This window comes from Oryctolagus cuniculus (assembly GCF_964237555.1).
Source record: "Oryctolagus cuniculus chromosome 16 unlocalized genomic scaffold, mOryCun1.1 SUPER_16_unloc_1, whole genome shotgun sequence".
NCBI classification, from domain to species: Eukaryota; Metazoa; Chordata; class Mammalia; order Lagomorpha; family Leporidae; genus Oryctolagus; species Oryctolagus cuniculus.
The window spans coordinates 1,716,354-1,737,959 of NW_027208201.1; the positions used below are offsets into that span (position 1 = coordinate 1,716,354).

At 38.9% G+C, this 21,606-nt stretch overlaps 1 pseudogene; it reads left to right on the top strand.

The window, feature by feature from the left end:
- Window positions 1-14,604, top strand: part of LOC100352210 (vomeronasal type-2 receptor 116-like) — a 54,976-nt pseudogene extending 40,372 nt beyond the window's left edge.
- The last annotated feature ends 7,002 nt before the right edge of the window (window positions 14,605-21,606 follow it).

Genomic DNA, 21,606 nt, shown 5'->3' on the forward strand with positions numbered 1-21,606 from the left:
TAGATGACCCTTTTTCGTGCTGATTTCATTTTGTTTGAGTAGATTCCTAGGAATCAGTTGGATGGGTCATATGGCAGATCTATTTTCAGCTCTCATAGGTTTCTATACTGTGTTTCACAATGACTGAATCAGTTTACATTCCCACAACCTGTGGATGAGGGTACATTTTCCTTCAAATCCTCTCCAGCACAGGTTGTTTGTTGATTTCTGTAGGAGAGACATTCAGACAGGTGAGGTGAAATCAACCTAAATGCCCATCAATGGAAGAATGGATAAAGAAACTATGGATATGAACTCTATAGAATACTGCAAAGTGGTAAAAGCAAAAAATGAAATCTGGTTATTTGCAACAAAATGGAGGAATCTGGAAAACATCATGCTGAGTGAAATAAGCCAGTCCCAAAGGGACAAATATCCTATGTTCTCCCTGATCTGTGACAACTAACTGAACACCTAAAAGGAAACCTGTAGAAGTGAAACTGACACTAGGAGAAGCAATGACTTGATTAGTGCTTTGAGGAACAGTTTACTATTTTATTCTTTTTAGTATTTCCTTTTTCTACTTAATACCATTGGTTGAACTCTTGAATTAACATTGAATTATCCTTAGGTGTTTAAAGTTAACTGAAAATTGAACCCTGTTAAAATAAGAGTGGGAGGGGCCAAACCTGTGGTGCAGCAGGTTAATGCCATGGCCTGAAGTGTCAGTATCCCACATGGGTGCCGGTTCAAGTCCCAGCTGCTCTTCTTTGGATCCATCTCTATTCTATGGCCTGGGATAGCAGTAGAAGATGGCCCAAGTTGTTGGGCCCCTGCACCCAAGTGGGAGACCTGGAAGAAGCTCCTGTCTCTTGGCTTCCAATTGGTGCAGCCCCGGCTGTTGCGGCCATCTGGGAAGTGATCCAGTGGGTGGAAATGCTTTCTATCTGTCTCTACCTCTCTCTGTAACTCTGTCTTTCAAATAAATAAAATAAGCCTTTCAAAAAGAATAAGAGTGAGAATAAGAGATGGAGGAGATATACAGTTTGGCACATCCTCCCTAGGACTTATCCCTAAGGGTAAAGCTAAAAATGTGTCATGGGACTCAAAATCACATTAAGTTGGCAGATATAAACACCGTCTTACTAGTTAAAGTGATCAGTTTAAGTTCATAATTGATCATAAATATAGGATTAAGTGTCAAAGGATCACATAAATAAGACCAGTGTCTGCTAATAATAATTGATAGAATTAAAAAGGAGAGAACAATCCAACATAGGATGCTGGATACACAGGAGAATCATAGTATTATAAATGCCCTAAACAGCACTTTGGCCTCAGAATCAGCCCTTAAGGCATTTGGATTTGGCTGTAAAGCCTATGAGAGGCATGGGGGCATGGAAAGCCAAGACACTGTAGCCAAAAAAAAAAAAGCCTACAGGAAAGATCTCTGTCAGTGAGATCCCAGTGTAAATAATGGGCCATCAAAGAGGGAAGTACCTTTTTCTGAAGGGAGGAGGGATCTTCCCCTTTAATTATGGCCTTGTCTAAATAAGGTTGGAGTTTGTGAACTGAAGAGGCTTCCAGGGGCTGGTGCCGTGGCTCACTTAGTTAATCCTGCGCTGTGGCACTGACATCAAATATGGGCACCAGGTTCTAGTCCCAGTTGCTCCTCTTCCAGTCGAGCTCTCTGCTCTGGCCCCGGAAGGCAGTGGAGGATGGCCAAAAGTGCTTGAGTTTTTGCACCCACATGGGAGACCAGGAAGAAGCAGCTGGCTCCTGGCTTCAGATCGGCATAGTTCCGGCCACAGCAGCCATTTGTGGGGTGAACAAACAGAAGGAAGACATTTCTCTCTGCCTCTCTCTCTCTCACTGTCTAACTCTATTCATAAAAAAAAAAATAGGCTCCAAAGCCTTGGCAGCTCATGACAAAAACCTTAGGTGATTACTGACATCATAAACAAGAGTGTCAATTGTTAAATCAATAACAGGAGTTACTGTACACTTGCTCCTATATAGGACCTCTGTGTTGTACTATGAGAATTAACAGTAAAACTAATCTTCAAACAGGACTTTATACTTTGTGTGTCTGTGTGGGTGCAAACTGTTGTAATTTTACTTAGTATAGAGTTGATCTTCTGTATATAAAGATAATAAAATGAATCTGAGTGAATAATGGGATGGGAGAGGGATAAAGAAATGGATGGTATGCCGGTGGGAGGGTTGTTATGGGAGGAAGAACCACTGTAATCCAAAAGCGGTACTTTTGAAATTTACATTTGTTAAATAAAAGTTTTCTATAAAAAAAGAATGTATAAGATATGTGATCAATATGAAAGAAATAGTTAAGCAAAAAAATGATGAATAGATCTGGGTGCCAAATTTTTTGAAATTCATGCATAATGTTTCATAACACACATTTTCAATACATTTTCAAAGCCTTCTCATTGCATGGAATTCATCCTTTCCAGTCCCAGCCTTTGTTCAGTGAATCTTGTGCATTCAGATTGACTCTACTTTAGTTTCTACACATTAGAGAGAACGGGAGATGTTTGCTCTCTGATTTAGATTTACTTTTCTTGTTTAACTGAATAGACAACAAGTTTTGTCATTGTACTGGTAATAAATCTAACTCATTAAGACATTATATTTTCAATTTTATGCAAGTCAGTGAATTTTGTGTGTTTTGTCCCTATACTTCATCTCAATTTGCATGAGCCCATATTCAAAATCTCACTAATGGCATCAGAGCAGTGACTAGGCAATGGAGAATGTGTTTTGCTTAAAATATTAGAGAACTCATTGATAGAAGTTTGAGTTTAGGAAACTTCTGAGTGGAATAACAGAGTTCTCTTCCATGCTCTCTTGTTTACCTCCTCATTAGATTTACTCCATTAGTGATACCTCACACTGATATGCAAGCACAAATGATGAGTCAGTGTTGATCATCTTTATTGCTTACAAGACATGCTATCCATTTTGTTCAGTTGTGTTGTGCAGTCTCTTGGTTTTGCAAAGTGTTAAAGGTATGTAGCTGCTCTGATGGTGTCCTACATGAGTACTTAAAGTCGCTTACACTCAAGAAGTACAAGTATCTGTATGCATCATCCTGCCCTTGGTGTTTGTCGTGGTGGGAATAAAGTGATGACTTCCAGCTAGTATTGTCTGCCTTATAGTAAAAAGTGAGAAGTTCTCAAATAGTCCCTAGTGCTCATGAGAGTATTAACCAAGGTTTTAGTGTGAAAACAGATTACCATGAGATTACCATGGTTAACAGCAATGTGGAAGGGTTTCATATTTTACAACTGAAGATGTGATGATTTGACATACAGAATGAAACTCCTGAATTCAGGGTGATTACTGGTTCCACAGTGCTTGAGAATCAGAAGGTCTATTGGGTATCTTTGTAAACAGGATCTGCTTTGGGTCTGTGTGGTATCAAGGCAATGTGTGGCTCCCCAGAACATGGGGTCTGGAGGCTTCCCTATTGTTCTTTGCGTCTTTGAAGTGTGTTACACTGGATTTTTCTGGTCTGAAAACTTTCTGAGAAACTCACCTGATGCCTCTCTTCATGCCCTCTGATGCAATCCAAGTACATAATTGCCAAAGTTCATGGAGAGGTTTATTGACAAAGCTCATGGACCAAATGTAACTAATAGAATTTATGCCCTTGAGTCTTTGTACCCATGGACTTGGAGGAAATACTTGCATCTGGGGTGAAGAGGATGATTCACACACATGTTTTCCTTCTTGTGTTTTTCATCAGGACAGAAGCCCTGAGCTGCACAGCCTCAGGGTAGTAAGGGTTCCAGATTCCCACATGGACAAATGGACAGATGGTAGAAAGAAATCAGATTGAGCAGTATTAAAATGGCTTGATTCGAGGAATCACACACACACACACACACATGCTATTTGTATGCACATGCATGACCCTTCAAGTTCCACTATGGTTGTGTCCTAGGGTTTTCACAGACTTTGAAGATGTTTCCTTTGATTTTTCTGTTGCTCTTTTTGCAACTGTGTCTCCTTGTGACTTGTCATGATGATCGGAACTGCCTTTTCCAGATGGAACGGAGTTATTACAAGGATGGAGATATTGAGATCGGTGCTTTTTTCCCCATTTATATATACCTTGTGGACAGAATGATTAATATTTTCAAAAAACATCTCACATTCAAAGGGTAAGTTCTCTTTGCCATAATCATTTTCCTTGATTTACATAATAGATGCTTGCTATTGGGTCTGCAGATGCATAGACACATGCATTGTGCGTCCCTGCCCTTTCCATTTCTGTCCCACCTAAAATGTTCTGATAATTAACTTGGGGCATGTGGAAGACATTTCTTTCTGCCTGGCACATTGAATTGTTCAGGGAAATGTTATCTCATCATAGGAGAAAGGAGAGTCTGGTTGGGATCTTCTTGTCCTTCGCTGTCCACGTTCATCAGCTCAGGGGCCTATTGTGCCTCAGTAGCAGGTTCTTACAGAACCCATGCACTGAAATGAACAACCCTGAGTTACATGAGCTCTTCCACATGTGCTCACAAACTTTTCTGCTACATATTAGATTTGGGGCCATGAGCTCACTTCATTTCTTCTACAGTCAAAAAGAAGAAAAGATATTCAAGAAAGTAAGATTTTACTAGGTAAAACTAACCTCAGGCCACAAGTATAATAATAATTGTATGTTAATGATGAATATACCCATGAGAATTGTAATGGTTGGAATCTACACATTCAGGATGCACCCCTGATTCTTTTTCTGGAAAAATACATTTCAGAAGAGGGATTATTCTGCTTCTGCACATCTTTAAGATACAGTCTACCTGTAGCTAAATATAAATGTTTCATATATATTTATATATGAATATTTCATGCCTCCAGAATATAGTATCTTGTAGGTCAGTGAAATTGTTTTCCTCACATCTGTTTATTTTGGTGCTAATTTCTAATTGGTTTCTACTGTAAGCTATAAAAGTAGGTTGATGATACATAGATCTTTGATAGAAGGTAGATATTAGGACATATATCATTGCAGTATCATTAAAGCCAATGGAATTTAGAACTATAGTTGGTGCCACAAAGGTGAAACAACTGATCAAGTATTTTAGGCATTTGTCCTAAGTTCTATCCAGAAAAAATCTAATGAATACCAGCTTGGTATAATGATATTATTCACTTCACATTATTTTTATGAATTTGCCTATTTTGATAGTGCACATGACATCCCAATTATGAAATATTTATTTATTATTAGTAGTGGTATTTCCAATGGTTATGCATGCAGTACATCATTTACGTGTACCCTAAATGATGGAGACCAGAAGAGTGTAAATTTCCCATAGTAGGAATAGAGTTTATGAATAGAGCCCAGGTTCCTCCAAGATGTATACCGTGCCAAATGGAGATCATAACCAAATCTTAGCAAACCCAGGAGAAAATGCCTGTGTTAATGATACATGGGAATACAATATAAGATTCAACAACTTTAGAATGCCCAATAATTATTTATAAACTGTTCTTAGAGATAAGAAACACAACATAAAACAGATTGAAAAGGCAACTCTCACAAATGCCCAGTGTGTCCAAAAACCTTTTAGAGCTTTTATACCAATGGCAGCGGGAATAAGAAATGAGAGGTTAAGGAATTGATGGAAATATAAAGAATGAGGAGGGGAACAGAGAAATATGAACTACAAAATGGAATATTATTTGATACTCTTAGCAAGGATTTTTAAAGTTCTTCATTATATACAAAGTATGAGTGAAATATTTGAATAACAAATATTTATAGAAATGAGATTTATACAAAACAATAGATATTGAGCAACTCTTTACATGGTAATGGATATCTATATATAAATATATAGGCAGAATATGTATATAATATGCATGCATACATACATATTATGTTGCAACATGAACCAAGAAAAGAAAGACTGTCACTTCCTCTGGAGCACACAGTGACCCTTAATATCAGTGTACATGACCTAGTCTATTCATAATGACTCAACACACAGTAAATCTGAAATACATACAAGGGGCTCCTCATTTACACACTTTGTGAAATGTCAGAACCTGGAAAGTAGAAATGCATCATGTTCTTTGCATGGAAGGATATTTATGTTTGGTTCTGTAGGGAAAATTGGGTGAATAAGGCCAGTTTGGAGTATATACTTATACCACTGATAATGATTTACTTTAATATATACCTAGTGTTCAAAACAAATGCATGACTGTCTTAGTTGTAAAGCATTACAAATCCAACCGGGGAGTGTTTCAGGCTTTTCTAAAGTGTTCCTCCCTTTTCACTGATTTCCTTCTTTCAAGCTCTGAATCTTATTTCATTTTCCTGGCTTGTGATGGTGGTTGATGGGTGAGTTTGTTGGGGAAGAGATTTTCCAGGATATATCCAGACTTACATCTACCATTCTCAGTGCTTTGACGTCATCCTTCTATGTGATCACATAGCCTTCAGTTGAGTTACTCTCTTTTCCCATTACAACCTGCAGCCTTATGATCATAGGACTCCTATTTCAAGAAGCATATAATGATGTGATAAGATGAAGCATCATTGTAGTTTCCGAATATAGGAATATTTGTAGAGGCAGTGCTAAAGATGCACCTTTCCTTGTCAAGTTTTCTTTGAAACTTGAATGTTCTTTCTAGGTGTGCATAAACATTCGAAATGGCATTCCAGAGCATATTATAGTATTTCGATATCAAATATAAAAACTTAGAAGACGTAGTTGTTGCCAGAGATGATTTAAATTGATAGGTTTATATTAAAAATAAGATCATTTTCTTTGGCTGCATGGACAGCCATGTGATAACATGCCAAAGACATTATAATGTAAAAGCAGATCTTATTTTCAGAATCATTTAGGCTGGGAGACTGAGATCAAGGGAGTAGCAGCTATGGTTCTGGTGAGGACATGTGTCCTGCAAATGCAACACTCTTAATACACTGTCCTCAGCAAATGTGCAGATAATCCTTAGGACATATGAATCTTTGGCCAAGACCAATCCATCTGTTTCAGTTATTAGAGTAGAATTGATGATAATCTGGATTTGAGGCTTCTCCCTTAAAGATCCTTGTGCATTTCATGCAGATTTCAGTCCAAAAACTACCAGTATGCTCTGGCCTTGGTTTTTGCTATTGAGGAGATCAACAAGAACCCCCAGCTTTTACCCAACGTGACCTTGGGATTTGATCTCTATAATGTCATGCACAGTGACATGATGGTGCTGCAGAATCCCTTCATCTGGCTTGCAGGACTGGAAGAGGATGTTCCTAATTACACGTGTAGGAAACAGAGCAAGTCTGTAGCTGTAATATCAGGAACAAGCATTGCTGTCCAAGTAGGGACACTGCTGGAACTCTACAAAATTCCACAGGTGAGTGTGTAAGTGAAAGAGAGGGATAAAACACATCACCTGAGGTGCCTGACTTAGACCCAAAAATTTAAGTGACAGAACCAAATACACTTGCCACAGCTTGTGATCAAAAGCAAAGGCGTATAGAGATTAGGTGGATTAGCCACATATTATCAGAAGCTGAGTGTTGGCAAGTGAAAATGAGAAATGTTTTCCTTAATCTGTGAATGTAATGTCTCAGGAACTAGGATGTTTTCATGCAAGGTGGATGAGAAAAATGAAATATTCTAAAATCTTCTGATGCTTCCATCATCTGCTTAATTTCTTCAGGAATAAGATAGTACACTATGGCAATATACTTACACATATTTCTTGCATTTTCCCTTAGCTGACAATTGGGTCTTTTGAACCACTTCTGAGTGACAGTGGTCAGTTTTCTTCCCTCTATCAGATGGCCCCCAAAGACACTTCTCTGGCCCGTGGCATAGTCTCCTTGATGCTTCATTTCAGCTGGACCTGGGTGGGTTTGGCCATCTCAGACCTCCCAAAAGGTATTCAGTTTATGTCCAATTTGAAAGTAGAGCTGCAGAAGAATGGCATCTGTGTGGACTTTGTGGAATTGATTCCAGTTACTGAGGAGTCTCGTATGTCACTCCAGAATAGGTTTCATATCCAGATCCTAAAATCATCAGCAAATGTGGTGATTCTTTTCTGTGACACTGATTCCCTCATAGGAATCAGTTTTCCAACATGGGAACGTGTAATGACATGGAAAGTCTGGGTCACCACCTCACAATGGGATTTTGCCAGCGATGAGCGTCATATTCTGCTCCACTCATTCCATGGGACTCTCATTTTTTCACACCACCATAGTGAGATCTCTGGTTTCAAAAACTTTCTTCGGACAGCTAACCCTTCCAAATACCCAGAAGACATTTACCTCTTAAGATTCTGGTCATCGGTTTTTGATTGCTCAGTTACTGGGGCATCCTGCAAAACCTTAAAAAACTGTCCACTGAATACCTCCTTGGAATCATTGACATGGCATAATTTTGATATGAGCATGAGTGATGGGAGTTACAACATATATAATGCTGTGTATGCTGTGGCCCACAGCATACATGAGATGCTTCTACAATTGTTAGAAATGCAGCCAGGGAACAAGGGGGAAAAGGTGGCATTTTCTCCCTGGCAGGTAATTTGGTTTCCATTGCATGACATGTACTCCTGAAGTGATCCCTTTAACAGCTTCTGCCGGTGTTCAAACCAAGTAGCTTGGGATCCTTTCTCCAATCACGAGATATATATGAGCCTCTGCTTGTAATTTGTCATAAGACACAGGGTTCCATTGACAAGTGGGAAGGTAACTTGGATAAGCTTCAGTGCTGTGTCTTAAAAAGTACTCTCCCATCCTGTCAATTTAATTATGACTTGTGAATACCTAGACTGTGTCATTCCATTTTCTGTCTCAACAGTAAAAAAAATATTGCTTTTTAGTGTCAAATGTTGTTGAGTATGTTCAGCCACAATGTACATAAGACATCTCATTAAATTGCATATTTTTTATCCTGGTAACTGTACTACAGATGGTTGTCCTAGGTACACTGAGAAAATAAGTGAGTGTTAGTAGCATGGACTCCACAGTTGGAAATGATCAGAATCTCACAGTTAGATCTTTTTGATTGCCCTAGTTTTTAGATGAAAATGAGTGAAATCATACTTACTTTGATGTAGTTCTCATCATGTTTTAGTTTTAATTCATTGGGTGGCTATAAAAAGTTCCCTTTGTTTATTTGTGATTACAAACAAAAGGCTTTCTTTAAACTGGGTTTGATGTGTTATTGCTTGGGCAGTCTTCATGTGAATATAATGTATTTTTTCAGTTGCACCCGTTTCTCAAGAACCTCCAATTTACCAATCCTGTGGGTGACCTAGTGAATTTGAATCACTTGAGGAATTTGGAAGCTGAATATGACATTCTCAACTTTTGGAATTTTCCATATGGTGTTGTTCATAAGGTTAAAGTAGAACAGTTTTCCCCTTATGCCTCACAGAGCCAGAAGTTGTCTCTCTCTGAGAATTCGATAGAGTGGGCTACAGGAATTACAGAGGTAAGTTGCACCTGATCATAAGGTTCACAATGCACATTGTTACCCACAATTCATATGGGGATTTGTGCCACTTGGCTTATTAAAAACACACTTAGAGACATTAAACTACACCCCTTCCAATCTAAATACTTTCTTATGTTTTTAGTGTCTGAGGTTGGACAGTACACGCACTTGTTCCTCCACATGTTTTGAATCTATTTATTTATTTAGAAAATAAACTTGCATGCCATCATTGTGTCAGAAATAGGTATTTACAGTTTAAGTGAACAGGTTGTGCAGGACTTGAAAACACTACATGGAACATAAGCAATAGTCCCATCTCTGACCAACACACATCTGATTTTTCTCAGACTCCACACTCAGTATGCAGTGAGAGTTGTAGCCCTGGATTCAGGAAAACCCCTCTGGAAGGAAAGCCTACCTGTTGTTTTGATTGCACACCTTGTCCTGAGAATGAGATTTCCAATCAGACAGGTAAGTCAGTGCCAGCCTCATGGAGAAGTTAACACCTGTTTCTTAAAATAGTCCTCTTCTCCATGGAAAGAAAAGGATGTGGAGTATGACTGCTCAGAAGATTCTTTTCACCTTCTGGTAGAAGTTAAACCTTATATTCAGTAATAACCCTTAAAATGATAAAAGTTTGCACACTATACTTTACTGCATGTAGTATTTGCAAAATCATTTAGGTAAATTCACGTCTGTGTTCCTTGTACATGAATAGATAAAATGCTTTCACCTAATTCAAGTATAGCATGCTTGGAGTGAGAAAGCACAACTCTCATCAAACTGTGTGTAATTTGAAAAACTGTATTAGAAATTATACAGTATATCATGCTGAGGATAATACTCATCAGATATCATAAACGAGCTAACCTTAGCCTTTGAGCAAAATCATTGTGTATCAAAATATAAATCTTCAGGAACAGTATTATGCTTACACTCATACACACTCATGAGTAAAATTTATTTTGAAAGAATACAGGCTGACTTCCATGGTAAAAAGTATGCATATCAAGGTACATCAATGACAGCAAATTCAACACAAGCCCTTGAAGATAGGATGTGGACATTATAAGGAAACTGAAGTAAATAAAAATTGGAAGAGCTTACAGTTGGTGATCATAAAACAAGTAATATTCATGAACCTCAACCAGTTGGAACAGTACTAAAAACAAGATTACAATGTCTGTGTGGGTTACACAAAGAGAGCTGAAGAGATCTCTGCACAGATATGAAAGATACTAATACTAGAACATGTGAATCGTTTAATGGTGATAGATTGAAGAATATAGAAGAAATTCAGAAATTTCCAGATAGAAACATTATAAAAACTTTGAGAAATATTTGAAAAATCCAAGTAACCTCATAGTTATTAAAATAATTCCCAATACTTTTATTGTGATAAACACCTTTATCAAATGTTCACATAGGAAAGGAACTCTTTCTCAACTACTGTACAGAATAGGAAAAATTCTGTTTCTTCTACAGGAACATCTTAACTTGTTTGATCAAATACTGCCAGATATTTCAGCAATTCAGAAATTGTAAGACACTGTTGTTGAAATAAATTCACACATAGAAATTTTAAACAATGTAAACCCAACAGTATTTTTAAATAGGTTACATCATGCCCAATGTCTTGCATAAAGTGTAATTCAGTTTATAATCCTTGAAAAATAGTAATAAGAATTAGCATTTCTGAAGAAAAACATTTAATAAATTTAAGTGATCTAAGAATTATAAAAAAAGAACAAAACAACACAAAATGCCAAAAAGGAGGATCAGTTTTCAATCCTAAAGTGTATTTTAGAATGCTAAAAAACATGGAAGTTATGGCTGAAGATTGGATACAAAGTTGAATAAAGAATGCAACTTCTGCAAGAAATTACCCATTGGTCTGTTTGTGCATACAATAAAAATGAAAGCCATTCAACTTATTATAGAGGAAGATTTAAAATGGCATCATTTTCAACTGATATTGGGATGATGTAATACAATCAAAAATCAGTAATTGAGTTAAGTAGTGCTGGAATACTAGATTAAATACAAAAAGAGATATTTTTGCTTATCAATTCTGGAAAACAAAGCTCTGAAAGATGAGTACATGTAATGTCTCAAAAGTATGAACTATCCAAAAATAAGACCACCTAAACTTTGGAAGACATCTGCAAGTTGTGACAACTGACATTGATGGAGAAATGTATGGAAAAAGAAGGGGATACTGGCAGAGATGGAGATAAAATTCATGTTCAAGAATCAAAAGGCAGCAAAGTGGAAATATGCCGGTAGGGTTCAAGGTGATCTCCAGACTGACTTTGATTACAGGCAGCATTCCAGTGTGTTCCTTGGTGGAAATCTGCTCAAGGGTGGCATCTTATCCAGAAGTTATCAAGTGCACAACTCTTCTGTGTTTCTCTAGAGCTTGATCATCTGTTTTCTAATGGTGATCTCTCAATCAGTGCTTGCCCATAGAATGACTATCCAGATGCTACCTTAGAGAGATGTGGTTTAGTGAGATCGTTGTGTGCTTTCTGTGCACCCAAAATTCACAAAGTAAATCTCCCAGTGCATGACACTAAGAGTGGGAACCTGGGGCCAGTGCTACATCATAGTAGTTGAAGCCTCTGACTGGCATGCCAGCATCCCAGTTGGGCAGCAGTTCCAGTCTCAGCTGCTTCACTTCCAATGCAGCTCTCTGCTGATGATTAGTAAAGCAATAGAAGACATCCCAAGTTTCTGAGTCCACAGCATGTAGGAGACCCAGAAGAAGCTCCCATTTATTGCCTTAAGACAGCCTAGTTCCATTTATTGCCATCATTTGGGGTGTGAATCACTGGTGGAAGATGTCTTTCTTTCTCTTTTCCACTCTTTTCCTTTCTCCCTCTCTTTTTCTCCCTGCCCTCCTGTCCTTCTCTCTCTCCCTCTCCCTCTCTCTCCCTCATACTTCTCTGCCTCCTTCTGAAACTCTGCATTTCCATTAAATTATAAATAAATAAAAACACTCATTAGAAATAAAGACTGGGGCCCTTTGGTCATTGATTAGGCAATGAGAGTACAGAGGGAATAACACCAATAAAACAAGGGCTCACTGCAGGCATGGAAAGCCAAGACTCTGGCCAAAAAATAGCCTACATGGAGGATCTCTGTGAGACCCCAGTGGAAAGAAATGATCGTCAAAGAAGGATATACTCTTCTCAGAAGGGAGGAGAGAACATCCACTTTGCTTATGGCAGTGTCCAAGTGCTGATGGAGTCTATGGTTACAGAGGACTTCCATAGCCTTGGCAGCCCATGGCAAGAGCCTTGGGTGATCACTGATATCATACGTACGCGTGTTAATTGTTAAAGGAACAACGAAGTCACTGTGCATTTATTCCCCATTTAGGAACTCCATCCATAATGAGTTGAACTGTGAGAATCGACTACAATTTTTTCTCAAACTGTACTCTATATGTAGTGTGTCTGTGTGGATGCAAACTATTGAAATCTATATGTTATATGGAGTTGGTCCTCTGTATATAAAATCAAATAAAAATGTAACATAATGAAGAAGTAGATGGGAGAGGGTGAGGGAGGTGGGATGAGAGTTGGGATGGGAGGGTGGGTTTAGGGGAAAGAAACACAATATTTCTAAAGTTCTATGAAAAAAATGCATTTGTTGAATAAAAACTTTAAAATAAAAAAATTATGAAAAAATGCAATCACTACATAAAAACTTAAGAAAACAAGGAGTGCTGCTTGCTCTTGTTGAAAGTGAGGATGCAGCAAGCATGTGCTAAACATAAAGGTCACAGTAGTCTTTATAATACATGGAAACCTCTGGAATCTTGATCACCACTTCCCAGTGTGGAGAAACCATGAAGAATGAATTTGTGGTGTTAAAATGATACAGGCAAAAAAGGCAGGATTTAAAGCACCAGGAGTAGTTTCAGAGAGTAGCCTGTAGGGCTTTGTTAGGAGAAAAAGAATATGTACTCATCAGTATGTAAGGTAGTTAGAGAGATGAAGTAATAACTTTGGCTAACATGAGGAAGATGGGCATGAATAATGGCCAATAATTTCCTCGATGTTATTTTATATGCTATTTCAACATCAAGTAAGGGCTATTTGCCTAAACTAGCTATGTCCATTATTCCAGAAGGTCCTTGTGAATCAGAAATAACTGAACTCAGGATGATGTTCTTGTACGCTTCTTGCCAGATATGGACCAGTGCATGAAGTGTCTGGATCATCAGTATGCCAGCACAGAGCGAAACCAGTGCTTCCACAAAAAAGTGACGTTTCTGTCTTTTGAAGATCCCCTGGGGATGACCCTCGTCTGCACAGCTCTGTGCTTCTCTGTCCTCACTGCTGTGGTTCTTGGGGTCTTTGTGAAGCACCGAGACACTCCCATAGTCAAGGCCAACAATCGTTGTCTCAGCTACATCCTGCTCATTGCCCTCATCTTCTGCTTCCTCTGCTCCTTACTGTTTATTGGTCATCCCAACACAACCACCTGTGTCCTCCAGCAGACCACGTTTGGAGTGGTGTTCACCGTGGCTGTTTCCACTGTGCTGGCCAAAACTATCACTGTGCTTCTGGCCTTCAAGGTCACTGCCCCAGGGAGAAGGATGAGACACTGGCTGCTATCAGGGGTACCTAACTCCATTATTCCCATCTGCTCCCTCATCCAACTGGCTCTCTGTGCCATCTGGCTTGGGACTTCTCCTCCCTTTATTGACACAGATGCACACTCTGAGCATGGCCACATCATCCTGGTGTGCAACTAGGGCTCCATCACTGCCTTCTACTGTGTCCTGGGCTACCTGGGCTCCTTGGCCCTGCTGAGCTTCACTGTGGCTTTCCTAGCCAGGAATCTGCCTGACACCTTCAATGAAGCCAAGTTCCTGACATTCAGCATGCTGGTGTTCTGCAGTGTCTGGGTGACCTTCTTGCCTGTCTACCACAGCACCAAGGGGAAGGTCATGGTGGCTGTGGAGGTCTTCTCCATCTTGGCCTCCAGCGTGGGGCTCCTGGGCTGCATCTTTGTCCCCAAGTGCTACATTATTCTCTTCAGACCTGAGAAGAATGCTTTGAAAGGATTAAGGGATAGAATAATTTCTAAGGAAACAGATGTTCTCAGGAGTAGTTCTTAGGCTCTCTCAGTTTTTATTGGTCAGAATCTAAAATTATAAAACTGATTTTGCATTCTGATATTAAAAAATCACTTGCATAATGTACCCTCCTTATGAACAGTTTATACTTATCTTAATATGTTTTTGTTCTGAAGGACCAATTTACAGAAAATGAAGATAGTGAGTGGGAGAAACCTTCCATGTGATAGTGGCATCTGAAGATATCTGTAGTGGCCCAGTGCTGGTTCATGCCAAAGCAAGGAGATTAATTCAGGTTTCCAAGTGAGTGTCAGGGACAGAAAGGCTTAGGCCATCTTCCAAAGCATTTTCTAGATCTTAACAAAAAGCTGGGTTGCAAGTGAGTGGACAAAACATGAACTGGCATCAACATGGGATGTCGGGGTTATAGGTGCTACTTATAGCCACTATACCCCCATGCTGGACCCATTCCTTCTCTCTTCAAAATAATACTGTGAACTAATTTCTTAGTCTGGGTTTTATGTTCATAAGCACAAAACCAATCTCAGCTAAAGGCTCCCCTTGAAACTTTTCATTTCTTTTCAATCCTGTATTTTCAATGTCAACTCATTGACATTGTCATATTCATATTTTAATAAAATGAGTTACACGTTTCTTTGCTGTTTTTATTCATGCATTAGAGTCTAAATTAAAATAAGCTTATTAATATAGTTGAAATATTTTGGCACAATCTTTAGACATGTTAAATCATTGCAATGTGTAATTCATTGTCAAGTAAATGCTGAATTATATATCATTTCATATGAATTTAAAATGATGTGATAATCACACACCAAGTTTTCATTATATGTAGAAGTGATTCTGTAAACTACTTTTCCATCTGTTCATTGCTATTTATTATCAATCTGGCTTTGATTTACTTTTTCCAATACCAGACATAAGAAAGTGATTTTTGATGTAATCTAATTGTGAATATTGGTTTTGACTTCCTGTACCTCTGGGGTCTATTCCAAGAAATCTTTACCTGTGCCTATATCTTGCAGGGTTTCTTTGATGCCCTCTAATAATTTCAAAGTGCCGGGTCATAGTGAGTGGATTTTTGTGTAAGATATAAGGTAGGGGTCTTGCTTCATGCTTCTGCATGGGTAATCCATTTTTCCAGCACTATTTGTTGAATGGACTGTCCTTTCTTCAGGAATTTGTTTTAGCTCCTTGATGAAATATAAATAGGCTGTAGATGTTTGGGTAGATTTCTGGTGTTTCCATTCTGTTCCATTGTTCTACCCATCCATTTTGATACCAGGCTGTTTTGATTATAGATCCACTGCACTAAGTCTTGAAATCTGCTATTATGGTGCCTCTGGCTTTGTTTTTGTTGTACAAGATTGCTTTAGCTATTTGATGTCTCCTGTGCTTCCATATGAATTTCAGCATCATTTTTTCAAGATCTGAGAAGAATTTCTTTGGCATTTTGATTGGTATTGCACTGAATCTATAAATTGCTTTTGGGAGAATGGAGATTTTGATGATATTGATTCTTCCAATCCATGTACATGGAGGATTTTTCCATTTTTTTGTATCCTCTTCTATTTCTTTCTTTAAGATTTTATAATTCTCTGGCCAGCACTATGGCTCAATAGGCTAATCTTCCACCTGCGGCTCTGGCACACCAAGTTCTAGTCCCAGTCGTAGCGCCGGATTCTGTTCCAGTTGCACCTCTTCCAGGCCAGCTCTCTGCTATGGCCCGGGAGTGCAGTGGAGGATGGTCCAAGTGTTTTGGCCCTGCACCCACATGGGAGACCAGGAGAAGCACCTGGCTCCTGGCTTCAGAACAGCGCAGTGCTACGGCTGCAGCGCGCTGGCCGCAGCGGCCATTGGAGGGTGAACCAACCGCAAAAAGGAAGACCTTTCTCTCTGTCTCTCTCTCTCTCTCACTGTCCACACTGCCTGTCAAAAAAAAAAGATTTTATAATTCTCATTGTAGAGATCTTTGATGTCCTTTGTTAAGTTTATTCCAAGGTATTTGATTGTTTTTGTAGCTATTGTGAATGGGATTGATCATATAATTTCTTTCTCAGCCATGGCATTGCCTGTCTATACAAAGGCTGTTGATTTTTGTGCATTGATTTTATATCCTACTACTTTGATAAACTCTTCTATGAGTTCCAATAGTCTCTTAATAGAGTTCTTTGGATCCCCTAAATAAAGTCATATCATCTGTGAAGAGGGATAATTGGACTTCTTCCTTTGCAATTTGTACCCCTTGAATTTCTTTTTCTTGACTAATGGCTGTGGATAAAAATTCCAGAACTATATTGAATAGCAGTGGTGAGAGTGGGCATCCCTGTCTGGTACCAGATCTCAGTGGAAATTATTCCAACTTTTCCCCATTCAATAAGGTTCTGGCTGTGGGTTTTTCATAAATTGCTTTGATTGTGTTGAGGAATGTTCATTCCACACCCAATTTGCTTAGAGTTTTCATCATGAAAACTTTAGCTAAGTTTTCATCATGAAAGGGTGTTGTGTTTTATCAAATGCTTTCTCTACATCTATTGAGATAATCATATATTTTTTCTTCTGCAGCTTGTTAATGTGGTGTATCACATTGATTGATTTGCAAAAGTTGAAACATCCCATTTTTATATTGTAAGTCGAATAATGATTCTTTCTTTTTACAATAACCAGTCTGCTGTCCATTTTCTTAGAACTATTGACCTGGTGTTTTAAGTTGTTTCTAGATTCTATCTAGACACACATGGCATATGTCTTTTCTGATACTGGATCATTTCTTTAAGTATCATGGATTCCAGTTGCATCAATGTTGTTGCAAAAGAGAGGATTCTTTTTTTTCTCCTACTGATCAACATTCTTAGAGAACATATGCCAGGATTTCTTTTTTTTTACTTTTATTTAATGAATATAAATTTCCAAAGTACGGCTTATGGATTACAATGGCTTCCCCCCATAACGTCCCTCCCACCTGTAACCCTCCCCATTCCCACTCCCTCTCCCCTTCCATTCACGTGAGGATTCATTTTCGAATCTCTTTATATACAGAAGATCAGTTTAGCATACATTAAGTAAAGATTTCAACAGTTTGCTCCCACACAGAAACATAAAGTGAAAAATAATAGATGATTTTTTAAATGATGATGAAATCAGATCAGACCTATTGTCATGTTTAATCCCAGTGAGAGTCAAGTTGGGAATTGATAATTTCTTTTTTTTTTTACAGAAGATCAGTTTAGTATACATTAAGTAAAGATTTCAACAGTTTGTACCCCCATAGAAACACAAAGTGAAATATACTGTTTGAGTACTCATTATAGCATTAAGTCTCAATGTACAACACATTAAGGACAGAGATCCTACATGAGGAGTAAGTGCAGTGACTCCTGTTGTTGACTTAACAAATTAACACTCCTGTTTATGGCATCAGTAATCTCCCTATGCACCAGTCGTGTGTTTCCAAGGCTATGGAAGCCCCTTGAGTTCTCCGACTCTTATCTTGTTTCGACAAGGTCATACTCAAAGTGGAGGTTCTCTCCTATATTCAGAGAAAGGTACCTCCTTCTTTGAAGACCTGTTCTTTCCTCTGGGATCTCACTCACAGAGATCTTTCATTTAGGTGTTTTTGTTTGTTTGTTTGTTTGTTTTTTTGTGTGTGTTTTTTTGCCAGAGTGTCTTGCTTTCCATGCCTGAAATACTCTCTTGGGCTTTTCAGCCAGATTGGAATGCCTTTAGGGCTGATTCTGAGGCCAGAGTGCTGTTTAGGACATCCACAATTCTATGAGTCTGCTGAGTATCTCGCTTCCCATGTAGGATCACTCTCCCCTTTATTTATTCTATCAGTTAGTATTAGCAGGTACTAGACTTGTTTATGTACTCCCTTTGACTCTTAGTCCTTTCATTATGATCAGTTGTGAACTAAAATTGATCACTTGGACTAGTGAGATGGCATTGGTACATGCCACCTCGATGGGATTAAATTAGAGTCCCCTGGTATGTTTCCAGCTCTACCATTTGGGGCAAGTGAGCTTGAGTATGTCCCAAATTGTACATCTCTTCCCTCTCTTATTCCCACTCTTATGTTTAACAGGGATCACATTTCAGTTAAATTTCAACACTTAAAATAACTGTATATTAATTACAGAATTAAACCAGTCATATTAAGTAGAACAGACAAAAAAAAAACTACTAAGAGGGATAATGTATTAAGTTGTTCTTTAACAGTCAGGGCTATGCTGATCAAGGATTTCTTTATCCAGTCATCAGTTGATGAATGTCTGGGTTGATTCCATATCTTAGCTATTTTGAATTGAGCTGCAATGAACTTGGGGGTGCAGATGACCCCTTTTCATGCTGATTTCATTTAGTTTGGGTAACTTTCTAGGAGTCAGTTGGCTTGGTCTCATGGCAGATCTATTTTCTTTCTCAGAAATTTCCATACTGTATTCCACAATGACTGCATCAGTTTACATTTTCACCAAATGTGGATTAGCCTACCTTTTTTCCTGAGTCCTCTGCAGAATAGGTTGTTAGTTGATTTCTGTATGAGAGCCATTCTGATGGCTAAGGTGAAACCTGATGGTGGTTTTGATTTCATTTCCCTAATGGCTAGCAGTCCTGAGAATTTTTAAGTGACTTTGGCCTTTTCAATTTCTTCTTTTTGAAAAATGCATGATGAAGGTGTTTCCCATTACTTATCTGGATGTTTAGTTTTTTTGTTGTTGTTGTTGAGTTTGTTGAGTTCCTTTCACCCTTACAGGGTTCTTGGTGTAGAACAAGGGGGGACTTGTGGGATGCCAGCACTCAAGGTGGAAACTTAACATACTCTACCACAGCCCAGCTCCAGTTTCCATTATTCTTAAAGATAAGTGGAGAAGCACCAGATCACGTGGATTCTAATCATGTTCTGATAGCCTTTACCCCAATAGAGGTTTCTTAAATTAAATGTCCCCATCCTCTCCAGTACAGTTATCAGTTTTTCTTAGAATTACTTCTTTCTCCCCAAAACCTCCATCAGTGTCTTCAGCAGTTATAGTCTGAGAAGCACTTTAGTGGGAGTTATCATAACTTTATGTGGCTGTCTCAGAACATAGCAACACTTCCTGAGTCATACTCAATTGTGTATGAATAGCCATTAGCATGTGTGTCTTCTAATATCCAAGTCAATTGGTATCTGAGTCCTTGCATTTTACAATTGTGTGTGTATGTGTGTGTGTGTAAAGGCAAGGTCACTGGAATTGACATTCTATATTTTTGCATGTAAAAACGAATTCCCGAGTTAATGTGCCAATGATATCTCATTATAATTCTATCATCCATAGCTAGATCATATGTTTATGTATTTTCTGAGTAGCATATTCCATGCTGACTTACCTTTCATGAGTTGTCTGTTGTATGATAGGCTTGTTTATTTCATTAAAATGAAACACGTTGGCATTCAGTTTTAAATTCAATGTGAAATTGGCCTGTTTTCAGTTACTGTTCCATAGTATCCTTAAGGCAAATAAATCTAAGCACTTATAAAGGAGAAAGGAAAACCAACTGCAATCCCATTGCTCAGAGGCAGCTCCTATCTAAGTAGTCTTTCAGACTTCCTGTACACACACATGTTTATTTCTGCAGGGCCATCTGGTGTTCCCATGGAGATCGTTTCCATTACATGGATGTTTCAGTTCACCCAGTCTTGACTTGGAGCTGTTTACTGCTATTATGCCCAGGTCTCCCTTCCTTTCAGTCAGGTCAATACCGACCACAACACTAGAGGGCGCCTGAGGCCAAGGATGGATTTGAACATTCCTGCAAGAATGCAGTGATGCAACTGAGGTGATTTGGGGTGGGTATAGGGCTCTTTCTTGTAGAACCTCTCAAGTCAGCTCCTCCAGAGTAACACCTGAAATTCGCAGAGAGCCACACATCAGCCATAATGAATACCCCCACATCGATCTGCAGCCAAAGTCAGGAGGCTCAGCACTGTGAGCACAAGTTTCTCATGAGAGGACAGAGGCAGGAACCATGTCCTGTACAGGAATATGGGTCATGTGTCACGAGGAATGAGAAAAGGCCCCAACCCACCTTGCTCTTTTGGTGCAGAATATGAGGATATGGGTCTTTACGTGTGCGACCCCTGATGGCCGAGCTGCAGAGGAGCAAAGTGTGTTCCCGCCACTACCCCCTGTTGGCTCCTCACTGCTCTGCAGCTCAACAGGCCCTTCCAGGCTCTGTGCCAGGTTGTGAGACCTGGAGAGGAGCTGGGTTGGTGACTCTGAGGGTTCTCCTGGGGAATTGTGAGGAGGGAGAGTCCTTCTGGTTTCTTCCCCACTGTTTTGGTGAAACCTAGTAATCCTGTAATGTAAAATAATTCTAATGCACCTTGTATCCCTTGGGCCAGGAATTTATATCTTACTTGAACAGTATATTATGGAAGTTTTAAATTCTGGAATAGGAAGTCTTACCTCACTGAGATGCCAACTTTTTAAGAGGAGGGTAATTTTGTTTGTTTCCTTGTTTCTGCAACCCTCAGAATCACCTTGAACACTTACTGAAACAGGGAGACTGCTGGGATGCACTCTGTGATGCCTTATCTGGTAGACCTGGGGGTGTGTGGCATTCAGCTCCACATGCGGTGACTAGGAGCCTCTCCCAATTCTGCTTCCTTGTGTTTTGGATTTCCCTTATTCCTCATTAAATAAAAATGCAAGTTTATTGATCTGAAATTTCCTTCTCTTTCTTCTCAAATAAAGCATGAGAGTTTCTACAACAAAACATCAAGGTCTTTCAAACAATATTATTCTGATTCGTTTGCTGAATTTGCTTGAGAAGAAAATCCCAGAAAGAAGGGTAGTGGATTGTTAACACTTGTCCATTTTTGCATGAACCAGCAACAGACAAACGCCAAGAGCCATCCAAATAGGAAAAGATTTGTGTGTAGGTCACCATCAAGCTGGGGCAAATTAATGTGGAATCCCAGATAAACACTGAGTCTGAAGAAGAACATGAAATCATTCAACATGGGGTCATCCCATGATCAGGAGAAAC